Genomic DNA, 13,195 nt, shown 5'->3' on the forward strand with positions numbered 1-13,195 from the left:
CTCCATTGAGCTACTCCTACATGCCAGGATCTCATTCATCACATGCATTATACCGGATAAATAAAGTCTCAACTATATCCCAGAGTATGTTCATACACATTTACAGTTCCAGCCCTAAAGTTGGGCATATACAAAAACAAACATGAAAGGTATATACAACCACTTTAGATGGACACTCATAAGCAAACCAACATCTTGATAACTTAAGAAATTAAATGACTTAAACAGTGCCTGGACATATGGAGGTTGACAAAAAGAAAGCAACGTCTTGGCTAGGACTGACCGCCTGTTTGGTGACCTACAGAAACAGACATAACAGAGGGTGAGCCGGGCTCAGTGAATAGTATGATACATAAATGCACAATTTAAACATAGTACATAACAATGCATAAGTAAATGCGAAGATCATGTAGTTAATCTGTTCCTGTTCTCATTCCATATGGCCTTAGGCCCAATCCTGCAACATAAACATAATGGCTATAAAGCCCATGAAACATGGTGGCACGAGGCCCTTGAAATGTGTGGCACGAGGCCCTTGTAACTTGTGATGGCATAAAAGCCTCATAACTTGTAATGGCATAAAGCCCTTGTAACTTGTAATGGCATAAAAGCCTCATAACTTGTAATGGCATAAAGCCCTTGTAACTTGTAATGGCATAAAAGCCTCATAACTTGTAATGGCATAAAGCCCTTGTAACTTGTAATGGCATAAAGCCTCACAACTTGTTATGGCATAAAGCCCTTGTAAACATGTTGGCATTAAAGCCCTTGAAAATGGCATGAAGCATACTTAAACTTGTAACATATACATGAACATACCTGAAACATCCTTGAACTTGTAATATACTTGAAACCATACTTGAAACATACTTGAACTTGTAATTTACCTGAAATCATACTTAGACCATACTTGAAATATACTTGAATTTACAACATGCGTGAACTTGTAACAGGCGTATACTTGTAACATATTTGGACTTGTAACATACATAGACTTATAGCATACTTGGACTCGTAGCATACATGAACTTATAACATACTTGAACTTATAACATATTAAACTTGTATATACTTGAACTTATAAACTTACTTAAACTTGTGCATACTTGAACTTGTCACATATATTAACTTGTAACATTCTTGACTTATAACATACGTAATCTTGTAACAGACTTGAGCTTAGAACATACGTAAACTTGTGAACATTCATTAAGTCATAACGTAACATATCATAACTAGAGCATTTCTTGATTATTTAGAGTTGTTGGCCTTTAGCTCTTACATGTATTGGCATTAAACTTATTGGCATTTAGCCCAAACATTATCATAGCAAACTTATTTCAGAGTCTTACAAAATTCCAGAATCATAGAAGGGTTGTTTCATTCTTTCTCTTACTTATGTACCTTCCTTGAATCATTTACATAAACATATAACATTTATCTTCCTTGAACCATTTATATACATATGACATTTATCTTCCTTGAATCCTTTACATACATATAACATTTATCTTCTTTGAATCATTTACATACATAAGTAACGAAATTAACAGAATACTAATGACAAGCATTAGCGGTGGTAAAGCGTACTACTACTCACAGTGTTTAGATGCTAGGTCTGTCCCTGCAAATAACCCTACACAATTCAATTCAACAACATTTAACACAATTCGACATAATCGACATAACCCCACATAATTATCACTATCCAAGATAATCCACACTATTTAACATTATTCAACTCAATACTACCAAATATAATTCCACATAATTCAAATTAAATTGCTAAGACTCAATTCAATATTCCATAGCCAAGTTTACATCATCCACATCATCAACAAACCCTTCCCCCCAATCTCCTTTCTCATTAAGACATGATTCCCCGTGCTCATAACAAAGTTCATTCGCAATTTTAAACATAATTTCCAAGTATCACCAAATTCCAATTAAATTTGCATATACATGATTCAATACCTCAATTTCATTACCTTACTTTCAATTTGGTTCAATTCATTGGTTATCATCATTAGTCAACCTAGGGTTTTAAGGAAATGAAGATTTTTAACAAAAAAAATCAAACTTCTTAAATCATCACTTTTAATTCCAATTTTCCCAATGATTCTACATCTAGGATTCCCAATCCATCATTTAAACCCACCAATTTAACTCCCAACATCACAAACCCTAAAACCCCCAATTCTCATACCATACACTACATGCTCAAAATGGAAATTTGTACATTTATATAATGAAAATACTATAAATCTATCTATCAATATAAGTATTGAAGTGGATTAGAACCCCTACCTCAAGAACCAAACAAGAAAAGTAAGCTTTGAGAAGAATCCTTCGCAATCCCGAATTCCAATCGGTTAAAAGTGTTGATCCTCTCTTGTTCTCCATCCTTGATGCAAGAATCATGGTGGATTGTTGATCAAAGTAAAGGAAATCAAGGTTTTGGGGCTAGGGTTTCGGACATAGAATGAGAGGAAAGAAGAGGGGAAAATAAAATATCAAGAATGATCTAGAAATCCCGATTTTAAAGCTGCTGTCCCGAAAATCCCGCTCGAGCGTCCTTATTCCCGCTCGAGCGGACCTGCTCTCAGCACAGATTCCAAAACTTCAAACAGATGTAACTCTCCCATCCGAACTCTGTTTTAGGTCGTTCTTGTGTCCAAATTGAAGCCCCGGAAATAAGCTTTCCAATGGTTCTAACCTCACATCCAAATTCTAAGTGTGGAACAAGAAAAGGGCAAAAGAGTGACGATTGGTCGTAAACGAATTATTCAAATTAAAGTTTTTGATCCAATCTTACTTACCATCATATTATCATCTCAATCAATACTCCAAAATAAGATAAGGAGGTTATAAATACACTAATAAAAATGTCCAAAAACGAACCTACGTGCCTCAGAAATTTAAACTTAACCAGGAGACCCGCTCGAGCGCCCAACCTTGCGCTCGAGCGCGCAGACCAACAAGGTAGTCCGCTCGAGCGTCTAATCCCCCGCTCGAGCGGGAAATCACAACTCGCAGAATCTCAAGCCGCCTGCAAAATTTGCTGGGAACCCCAAAATTACGCTCGAGCACCAACTATTCCGCTCGAGCGGAGGGAAAATTTTCAGGTTGCTTGGTAAAGGTCACCAATCTAGTTTCAAAGGCATAATCCAACGGATAATTCTTCAATTTCAATGGCAAGCACATTAACCCCTAATTAAATAAGGATAACTTTCTATACGCACATTAGGTCCATGACACATATACCCTTAAGCCTATTAACTAAATTGAATCACTTAAATTGTAGGCTTCTTATAAATGATAACACCACATTTAAATATGTGGTCCCATTGAGATATTATCTAACAATCTCCCACTGGACCATATATGTAACCTGAAAAATGTGCTTAACTTTAGTGAGCTCAGAAATTTGTTATCATGACCTGAGGGTATCCAAACAATCTTGTCCATTAACTATATTGATATAGGATCAAAGCGGTCTTCGTTACATTAATCGTAACTCGACCCACCAATGGTCACGTCTACCAATACAGCTAAATGACATAGATCAATCATGGATGCGTAGCATGGAAATTACATGTAATGTGATCCATACATGCCTACTTCCAACTGGTCCTACTTAACTTTATTGAGATCAATACTTCACAGTACGTAACAGAGTGTAATAAATTGAATACTTCATTTCTGCAGAAATTAATCTAATTATATAGATAAAACTCAAGGCTGACATGAAGCAGTAATATAAATACAAACTCCCACTAAACCAGAATGTTCTCAAATAGAACAACACCCATATGAGCAGTGTGCTCATGAAAGACCTTGGGTAGTAGTCCCTTCGTAAGTGGATCCGCTATCATGGAGTTTGTCCCAACGTGCTCTATGGAAATCTGTCCACTCTGCACTCTTTCTTTTACAATTAGGAACTTGATATCAATATGCTTTGATTTTGTCGAGCTCCTGTTGTTATTGGAATATAAAACTGCAGACTTATTGTCACAATATAACTTAAGTGGTCTTTCAATGCCTTCCAAAATACGCAACCCAGTGACAAAATTCCGCAGCCATATCCCTTGGTTTGATGCCTCATAACATGCTACAAACTCTACAGCCATGGTGGATGAAGCTATGAGCGTCTGCTTTGCAGACCTCCAAGAAATTGCTCCGCCAGCTAACAGATAAATATAGCCTGATGTGGATTTCCTACTGTCTTGGCATCCAGCAAAATCGGAGTTGGAATATCCAATGACCTCTAACTTATCCGATCTCCTATATGTGAGCATATATTCCTTTGTTCTCTGCAAATATCGCATAACACGCTTGACTGCTTTCCAATGATCCATGCCAGGATTACTTAAATATCTGCCTAACATGCCAACTATGAACGCAATATCCGGACGCGTACATACTTGAGCATACATTAGACTCCCTACAGCCGAGGCATAAGGAATCTTCTGTATTTCTTGAATTTCAAGACTGTTCTTCGGGCATTGGCTGAGACTAAACTTGTCTCCCTTAGCAACCGGGGTTTCACCTGATTTACAATTTTGCATGCCAAATTTATTGAGTACTTTTTCGATATAGCTCCTTTGTGATAATCCCAGAATACCCCGAGAACGATCTCGGTGTATTTCGATTCCTAATACAAAGGAAGCATAACCAAGATCTTTCATTTCAAAATTCTTAGATAGAAATCTCTTGGTGTCATGCAATAAGTTTATATTGTTTGTGGCAAGCAATATATCGTCAACATATAAAACCAAAAATATGTGTTTACTCCCACTGAACTTGTGATACACACATTCATCAACAACGTTAGTTTCAAAACCATACGAAGTGAGAACTTGATGAAATTTGAAGTACCACTGACGAGAAGCTTGTTTGAGTCCATAGATGGATTTAGTCAATTTGCAAACCATATTCTTTGGGTCTCCTGACACAAAGTTTTCTGGCTGCACCATATAAATTGTTTCTTTAATGTCACCATTAAGAAAAGTTGTTTTGACATCCATCTGATGCAACTCAAGATCAAAATATGCAACAAGCGCCATAATTGTCCTAAAAGAATCTTACGAAGAAACTGGAGAGAAAGTTTCTTAAAGTCAATTCCTTCCTTTTGAGTAAAGCCTTTGGCTACAAGACGTGCCTTATACCTCTCCACATTACCATTTGAATCCCTTTTGGTTTTAAATATCCATTTATAACCTACGGGCTTTGCACCAACTGGTAATGAGACAAGTTCCCAAACTTTATTGTCTTGCATAGACTTATATTCTTCATTCATGGCTTCTATCCATTTATGAGAGTTGGAACTTTCTATGGCTTGACGAAAGTTGATTGGATCATCTTTCGACATTCCATTTTCTACCTCATGTTCCTGGAGATATACAATATAATCATCCGAAATTGCAAATCTCCTTTCTCTTGTGGATCGCCTTAATGGCACAGGTTCTTGAGGTTGAGGTTGTAGAGTTTGTTCCTCAGTTACAATTATCTCATCTTGAATGAGGGGTTGAACTATATTATCTTGAACAACATTGTCTGGTTGAGGATCCGAAGTTACTTCTCGAGCAATGACAAGTATAGGAACCTGTAATTGGTCAAAAGTAGTAGTAGGAAGTGGGATTACTCCTGCTTCCTCCTCAAAGACAATGTCTCTAACTGGATTTCTCCCCCCAAACTCAACATCCTCAAAAAATGTTGCAATTCCCGTCTCAAATATTGACCTATTTATGGGATCATAAAACTTGTAACCCCGTGATCGTTCGGCATAGCCAATAAAGTAGCTGCTAATAGTTTTAGAGTCCAATTTTCTTTCATGAGGTTTATAAGGCTTCGCCTCAGCAGGACACCCCCACACATGCAAGTGTTTTAGAGTAGGCTTTCGCCCAACCCAAAGCTCATAAGGTGTTTTTGCAGCTGCTTTAGTTGGCATCCGATTTAAGAGATAAGTTGCTGTCTTTAGAGCCTCACCCCAGAGGGACTCTGGTAAAGTAGAATGACTGATCATACTTCTTACCATATCCTTAAGAGTCCGGTTTCGTCTCTCAGATACACCATTCATGCTAGGTGATCCTGGCAGGGTGTATTGTGGGACGATTCCACATTCCTCCAGGTATTTGGCAAATGGTCCTGGATGTTGTTCACCTGATCCATCATATCTGCCATAGTATTCACCACCACGGTCAGACCTGACACTTTTAATCCGTTTGTTGAGTTGTAGCTCAACTTTGGCCTTAAATTTTTTGAATACGTCCAAAGACTATGATTTCTCATGGATAAGAAATAGATACCCATATCTGGAATAGTCGTCTATGAATGTGATAAAATACTGTTGACCATTCCAAGACGCCATAGGGAATGGCCCACAGATGTCTGTATGAATTAATTCTAAGACATTTGTAGACCTATGGGCACCAAATTTCTTCATTTTGGTCTGTTTTCCCTTGATACACTCAATATAGACATCGAATTTTGAAAAAGTCCAAAATTCCATCAGACACAAGACGCTCAACTCTAGATTTAGAGATGTGACCTAGGTGTTTGTGCCATAATGAGGCTGAATTTTCCTTAGTTAATTTACGCTTTGTACCTCGTGATTCCACGTGCAAGGTTTCATTATAAGATGCAATAGTTTCGAGCAAATATAGATTATCAAACACATTAAGTAAACCAGTACCAACAACATTTGAATTAATAGACATACTAAACTTCATATTTCCAAAAGAACAACAATATCCCAATTTGTCCAATACAGAAACAGAAATTAAATTCCGTCTAAAGGACGGTACAACAAAAGTGTCTAATAAATCCAAATAATAACCAGCTTTAAGCAATAATCTAAAGTGCCCTATTGCCTGCACTTCTATTGACTTGCCATCACCCACAAAGATGTATCTTTCAGCATTAGTTGGCTTTCGGTAGTTCAGGCAACCCTGCATAGAAACACATATGTGAGTAGTAGCACCAGAATCTACCCACCAAGTGTTTCTTGGTACTGAAGCTAAATTTATTTCAAAACAGACTAAAACATAAAATGTACCTTTCTTTACACGCCAGGCGACGTATTTGGCACAATCATTCTTTCTGTGTCCGGGCTTGCCACAAAAGAAACAACCATCTTGTACTTTCTGTTTCTTTGGTTCCGGACCCTTAGGAGTAGCAACTTCCTTTCCCTTATGCTTTCTTTTGCCCGTATGCTTGGAGGAGCTTGCCAGATGAGCACTTTCAGTCCTTTCTTGCTTCAATCTCTCTTCCTCTTGCACACAAAATGAAATGAGCTCATTGAGAGTCCATTTCTCCTTCTGGCAGTTATAACTGACCTTAAATTGGTTAAATTGTGCAAGAAGAGAGATGAGAACTAAATGCACGAGCAAATCATCAGATAGGTCGAGCTTTAGTGCCTTAAGTTTTGAAGCAAGATGAGACATTTCCATGATGTACTCGCGAACATTACCCTTGCCTTTATACTTTATTGAAATCAAGCTTGCTAAAAGCGTGCTTGTTTCAGCCTTATCATTTTTAGCAAAACGCTTTTGAATTTCTGAAAGAAATTCACCGGCAACGGTAACATCCTCTGTTATTGCACCCCGAAAGACTTCTGGAATCCCACGCTTCATGATCATAAGACTTAGCCTGTTAGAACGATCCCACTTGTCAAAGTACACAATTTCCTTAGGAGTACTTTGTGTAGTGAGATCATTCGGTTTTGGCATCCTTAATGCCAAGTCTATGTCCATGCAGCCGAGAACAATCAATATGTTCTCTTTCCAGTCCTTAAAGTTTGTTCTATTTAATATTGGAACATTGTTTATGTTGGCAGAGATTGAAGTAGTCGACATTAAAGCTGAATAAAATAAAACGAATAAACAATTATGCTCACATTAAGTAACCAAACAGATAATCTCTAGATAAATTAATTTAATGACAACATCTTAAGATACCTAGCACAACATTAATACCAAGCCTTTGGGTAGTGATATTAACTGTAAGTGGTATTCTTGTTGTAATGATCAAACATTGACAATAAGTTATGTTAAATAACAAATCTATCTTTTGATAGATTTATTATTCACATTAGGTTTCCTTGACAATTGGCACATGTTTATCACCACAAAATGTGTGTGTAATTCTACCAAGTATTAATCATGTCTTTGGACCGATAAATACCCGCATAAGATACACATACATGAACAGCAAAACATTCCATAAAAAACAATCTAGACAAGAGAGATCACTTTTGTGACATCTTGTTTAAATTGACTTATATTTAGAACATTAGAAAATTAAATTTCCGTAGACGTTGTATGAAATTACATTAAATTTAAAGATTTCTAAATTTGTTACTCCGTATACGTTATATAATCTGCAGCAATCCCAATTATATACATATATATATATATATATATATAATTGACGGTTCCAAAAATAAATTTTTTTTTTATACCACAAATCACATGTATCAAGTGAAAAGAAAACTCCAAATCAATTTGTGATAAGAAAATTAGAACATAATGGTATTCTGATTCACAAATGACATGCAAGAATTAATTATTAAATTCCAAAAAACCAAGCCACATCTTTATTGTGTTATTAAATTCCAAAATGCTCTGTTGCAAACATCCAGGAAAAACAATACAGAAACCACGGTTTTGTCTTTGTTTCATATATTGAATGAAAAACAGTGCAGAAACCAAGCCCATTATACAAAAAACCACACATGCACCCAAGAACCAATCAAACCGCATGAATAATAAATATATATACATGATATAAATATATTAACACATGCAATATATCCATTTGAGGCCCCGTTTTTAAACATACATTTATATATATATATATATTTAAACACATGATGTTATCCATTTGAAAAATGAACCGCCCATCCGAATTATGTTCCATTTCCAGAAAACAAAACAGAATTTGCAGCAGAGGAAAAAAGAGAAAAACAAAAAACAGAATCTGATTCCAGGAAACTAAATAGGATGAATAAAAGCATATCTATTCTGATAATACACATGATATAACCGCTCTGATACCACTTGTAAACATAAATTTCAGAACATGAAACTTCATGTTTCGGATCATCTACCATGTATATCATCAAGAAAACAAGACTAAAACATACCCGAATCCATCGATGAACGGTTAAACGGAAGCGTCTGATTGTCAATAAAACCTTTGATATTGACTTTGTTAGTGCCTTCTAATCCTTTCCCTTTTGGTGCCTTATGTTTCTCCTTGAGAGGATTTAGAAGAAGAATCGCAACTTTTCACCATTGGAAGGAATAGGGACCATAACAAAACTTAAGGCTGAAATTGGTTTTTAAATAAACATGAAACGGTGTGGCAGTTTGTTTTTCAAAAGGAAAACCAACTTAACCAATTTGTTTTAATTTCTATTTCTGCCCCTCATAGAAATAGAAATTACTCAACTAGTATCTACACATTAGGTCCATGACACATATACCCTTAAGCCTATTAACTAAATTGAATCACTTAAATTGTAGGCTTCTTATAAATCATAACACCACATTTAAATATGTGGTCCCATTGAGATATTATCTAACATTAGGCAGACACGAAGTGTCTTATTATATAGTGCCGGCCCTGCCCGATGAATGCCCACTCCTACTCCATGTGGGACCCACACTCATTTGAAATTTTTGATAAAAATTTTAGATCCTAACATTTTTGTACAATTTTACCATTTTTTGGCATCTTTTTGGATTTTCTTTGTATTTTTTATTTTTTTAAAAAAAATTCATCTACATAAAAGTTAAAAAAAAAAAAAATCTCTTGAAAATTTTCTCTATTTTTTTCTTTAACAAAAAATGTAACTCTGTCCTATTTGCAATAAAATTAGTGGGTGAGGTTTCTGCGGCAATAAACTCTTTATTAGGGTAATTATTCTCACCTTCTTGGAAGTTTAGAAAAAAAATATTTAATTATATATTTTTGACTTAATTATCTTGATCTTCTTTTTAATATATTAAATTAACCGAAATCCTTATAGAAATGGATAAATATTAAAATAAATAAATATACATATTTTATTCATATGATTAATAAATTATTAATAAAAAATAATTTAACTATTATGCGAATAAAAACCTTACGACAGACTAATTTAATTATATTTAAAATATAAAATTAATTATACTTTTCTCTAACCTCATGAGATGAGTGTAATTTTCCCTTCTTATTATATTTAAAATATAAAATTAATTATATTTTTCTCCAACCTCATCCTCATCCTCATCCTCATGAGATGAGTGTAGTTTTCCAGGTTGTTTATTTATATTAGGGACAGGAAGACGTGTGAGAGTTGGAAAGGCTTCACCAGGTTGTTTATTTATATAGAGAACCCAAAAAGGGCAAACAGAGAGAAGAGAATAGAAGAGAGTAGAAGAGAGAGTTGACAGCGATTCCATTGCTTTCTTTATTTTTTTGTTTTCAGGATTTGAGGTAAGACAATGGCCACTTTTCTTAATCTTTTCCTTTTTGTTTTTCTTTGTTGCTGATATGATAACATAATAACATATATATATTTTTTATGCTGTTTGTGTTATTACTTTCAGAATAATATTATATTATATAATTATCACATTTTATTTCTTTTATTACAAAAGAACGAGATATATATATATATATATATATAATATAAAAATATGATCATGGTAATATTATTATTATTTTTGTTGTGTCAATTTCTCTTCTTGTTTTGCTATCAAACCAAATTTGTTTCATCTCAAGTTTGGATCTTAAATTTATAAAATTTTGATCTCCGTCTAACAAATTTATATATTATATTAAAAATAGATATTGCCAAAAAAAAAAAAAAACATGAATAAATTTGTAATTTAAATATATTTATCAATTACATCTTAAGTTCAAGATTGGTAGGTGCATTTTCTTTCTACAAATACATTTTTTTAAAAATAAAATATGTATATGTACTATACAAACTAATATGTATACATTATATATAATAATTTCAAGCCCGATCCAAGTATTAAATGAATTTAAAAATTTAATCTAGCCCAATCTTGTACACTAAAATATAATTCTAAACCCTTAAAAAAGTGGGTTGGGGCTATATCCTCTGTGTTCATATGACTAGTTTTATTCATTCATGATCACACTATTATTTGTAATTTAATTGACATAGTCTTTATCCATTACATCTTAAGTTCAAGATTGGTAGGTGCATTTTCTTTCTATAAATACATTTTTTTTTAAAATAAAATAATATATATGTACCATGCAAACTAATATATATACATAATATATTATAATTTCAAGCCTGATCTAAGTATTAAATGAACTTAAAAATTCAATCTAGCCCAATCTTGTAGACTAAAATATAATTCTAAACACTTAAAAAAGTGGGTTGGGGGCTATATCGGCAGCGTGTGTTCATATGATTAGTTTTATTAATTCATGATCACACTATTATTTATTTTTCTTGTATAATCATAATCAATTTTAAGATTTTTCAAGATTTCTAACAATTGAACTGTCGTTGTGCATGTTTCTGTGATGAATGTGGGGCTTCAACTTTGTTTTGGGTGATGGATGGTTATTATCAGCCATGCTAAATTCACATAAATTTTTCGTTCCCAAACTCCTCGAATGAGGTAGCAAATGCAAGTTCTATACAATTGCTTCATATTACCACGTCATTTGGGGGATTTGGGAGGAGAAATTGTGTAAATGAATTATTTTTTTAAGTTTGTGATGTCTTAAGGGTTTGTTTGTTCCGGCTAACCTCTCATATTAGCAGCTTGGTTAATTACATTGGCATTTTATGATTATTTCATTTTTATGTGTAATGAGAATTTTAATAGTTATGGAATTTTCGTTTCCATTAAAACTCTAAAAATAAGGAGTCCTTGTGGCATTAAAATTTGGGTAAGGTTAGAATTTTTGTCAATCTGAAATTCGGAGAGCATGAAATTTTTCATTGCAGTAGAATTCTAGTTGCATGAGACTTCGTTTTGCATTAAGAATTCGATTAAAATAGAACTTTTATCATTAGAATTCTATTTACACTAAAATTGTGATTAACCTAGGATTTGCATGGCATTAATCAAAAAAAATTATGGGATAAGAAATTCTTATCTCATCTTAATTATAATTAGGAAGTGGTTTTCGTATGACATTTAACAAGTTATATCCGTCACTTTTGTAATTTGTTTATTATGTGTCAATTTAATTCCTCTAGCATTAAAACTATCAATTTAAATTTTTGAACTTTTTATATTGTGACAATTTTATCCAACTAATAACATTTGTGATGACGGTGATGGTGGTGCAGTAGCGGTTAGGTTAACGCTCATGGCTGTCTGCTCTAGAAAACTTTCGGTGACGAAGACGACTGTGTTGCTGCTGCTAATACTACTACAACACATCTCCATGGTCTCCGTTACAAGTGCCAGTGACACCACATTAGTCAAGTGCTTGAAGCGCCGCTACTCTATTGACGAACAGTATGAAATCCCCATTGATGACTATAATCATCCTAAAATGTCACGTAAATACAGCGCCATGAAACGAAAGTGCAGATCTTATGTTAGAGCTGCACGTTCACATTTTCGCCAAGTAGGAAAATTACCAGATTATTATGTGTATGCTCTCAAGAAGGTGGACTTGTTCAAGAATAACCAAACTCTATTGAACCGGTATATCGAGCATGGACGAATACCCACATCAGCCTTTAATCAATTCTCTCGATTCTCATCCATGCTAGAGACCTTGCGCATCTCCATCTTCCCGGTGGAACTTTGATATTAGGTTTTTAATTTGACTATGCTTTATTATTCCTTTGATTGTGGACAGTTATGTTTGCTTGGTTTGGTTATAAGTTTATGGAGTCAATGGCTGAGATGATTTAATTTTTTCAATGGATGGCTGAGATGATTTTCATTATTTGTAAACCTCTTTAATTTTGATTCTCTCTGTGTACGACACTTTCACTTTCACATTGTTTTTTCAAATTTTGAACTGAAAGAGGTTATTTGTTATGTAATTAAAAACTAAGATATAGATTTAATTTTCAGAGCCACATAAGCCAACTAGTATTTTAAGCGAATCTAAAGGGATATATTTGTTATTTACCCTAATAATTTTGAGCATAAGCTTTTAACATGTTTGATATAGTGATTAGATTATAGAT

The 13,195-nt window shown here is 34.1% G+C and overlaps 1 long non-coding RNA gene across 1 annotated transcript; it reads left to right on the forward strand.

Annotated features, from left to right (window-relative positions):
- Window positions 1-10,321: 10,321 nt before the first annotated feature.
- On the forward strand, window positions 10,322-12,956 carry LOC145812716 (uncharacterized). Its single transcript, XR_014356208.1, has 2 exons — window positions 10,322-10,485; window positions 12,338-12,956. It is a non-coding gene; the product is annotated as an uncharacterized LOC145812716 (long non-coding RNA).
- Window positions 12,957-13,195: the final 239 nt, after the last annotated feature.

This window comes from Camellia sinensis, chromosome 15, assembly GCF_055761805.1.
Source record: "Camellia sinensis isolate YWXY chromosome 15, ASM5576180v1, whole genome shotgun sequence".
In the NCBI taxonomy this organism is placed as follows: Eukaryota; Viridiplantae; Streptophyta; class Magnoliopsida; order Ericales; family Theaceae; genus Camellia; species Camellia sinensis.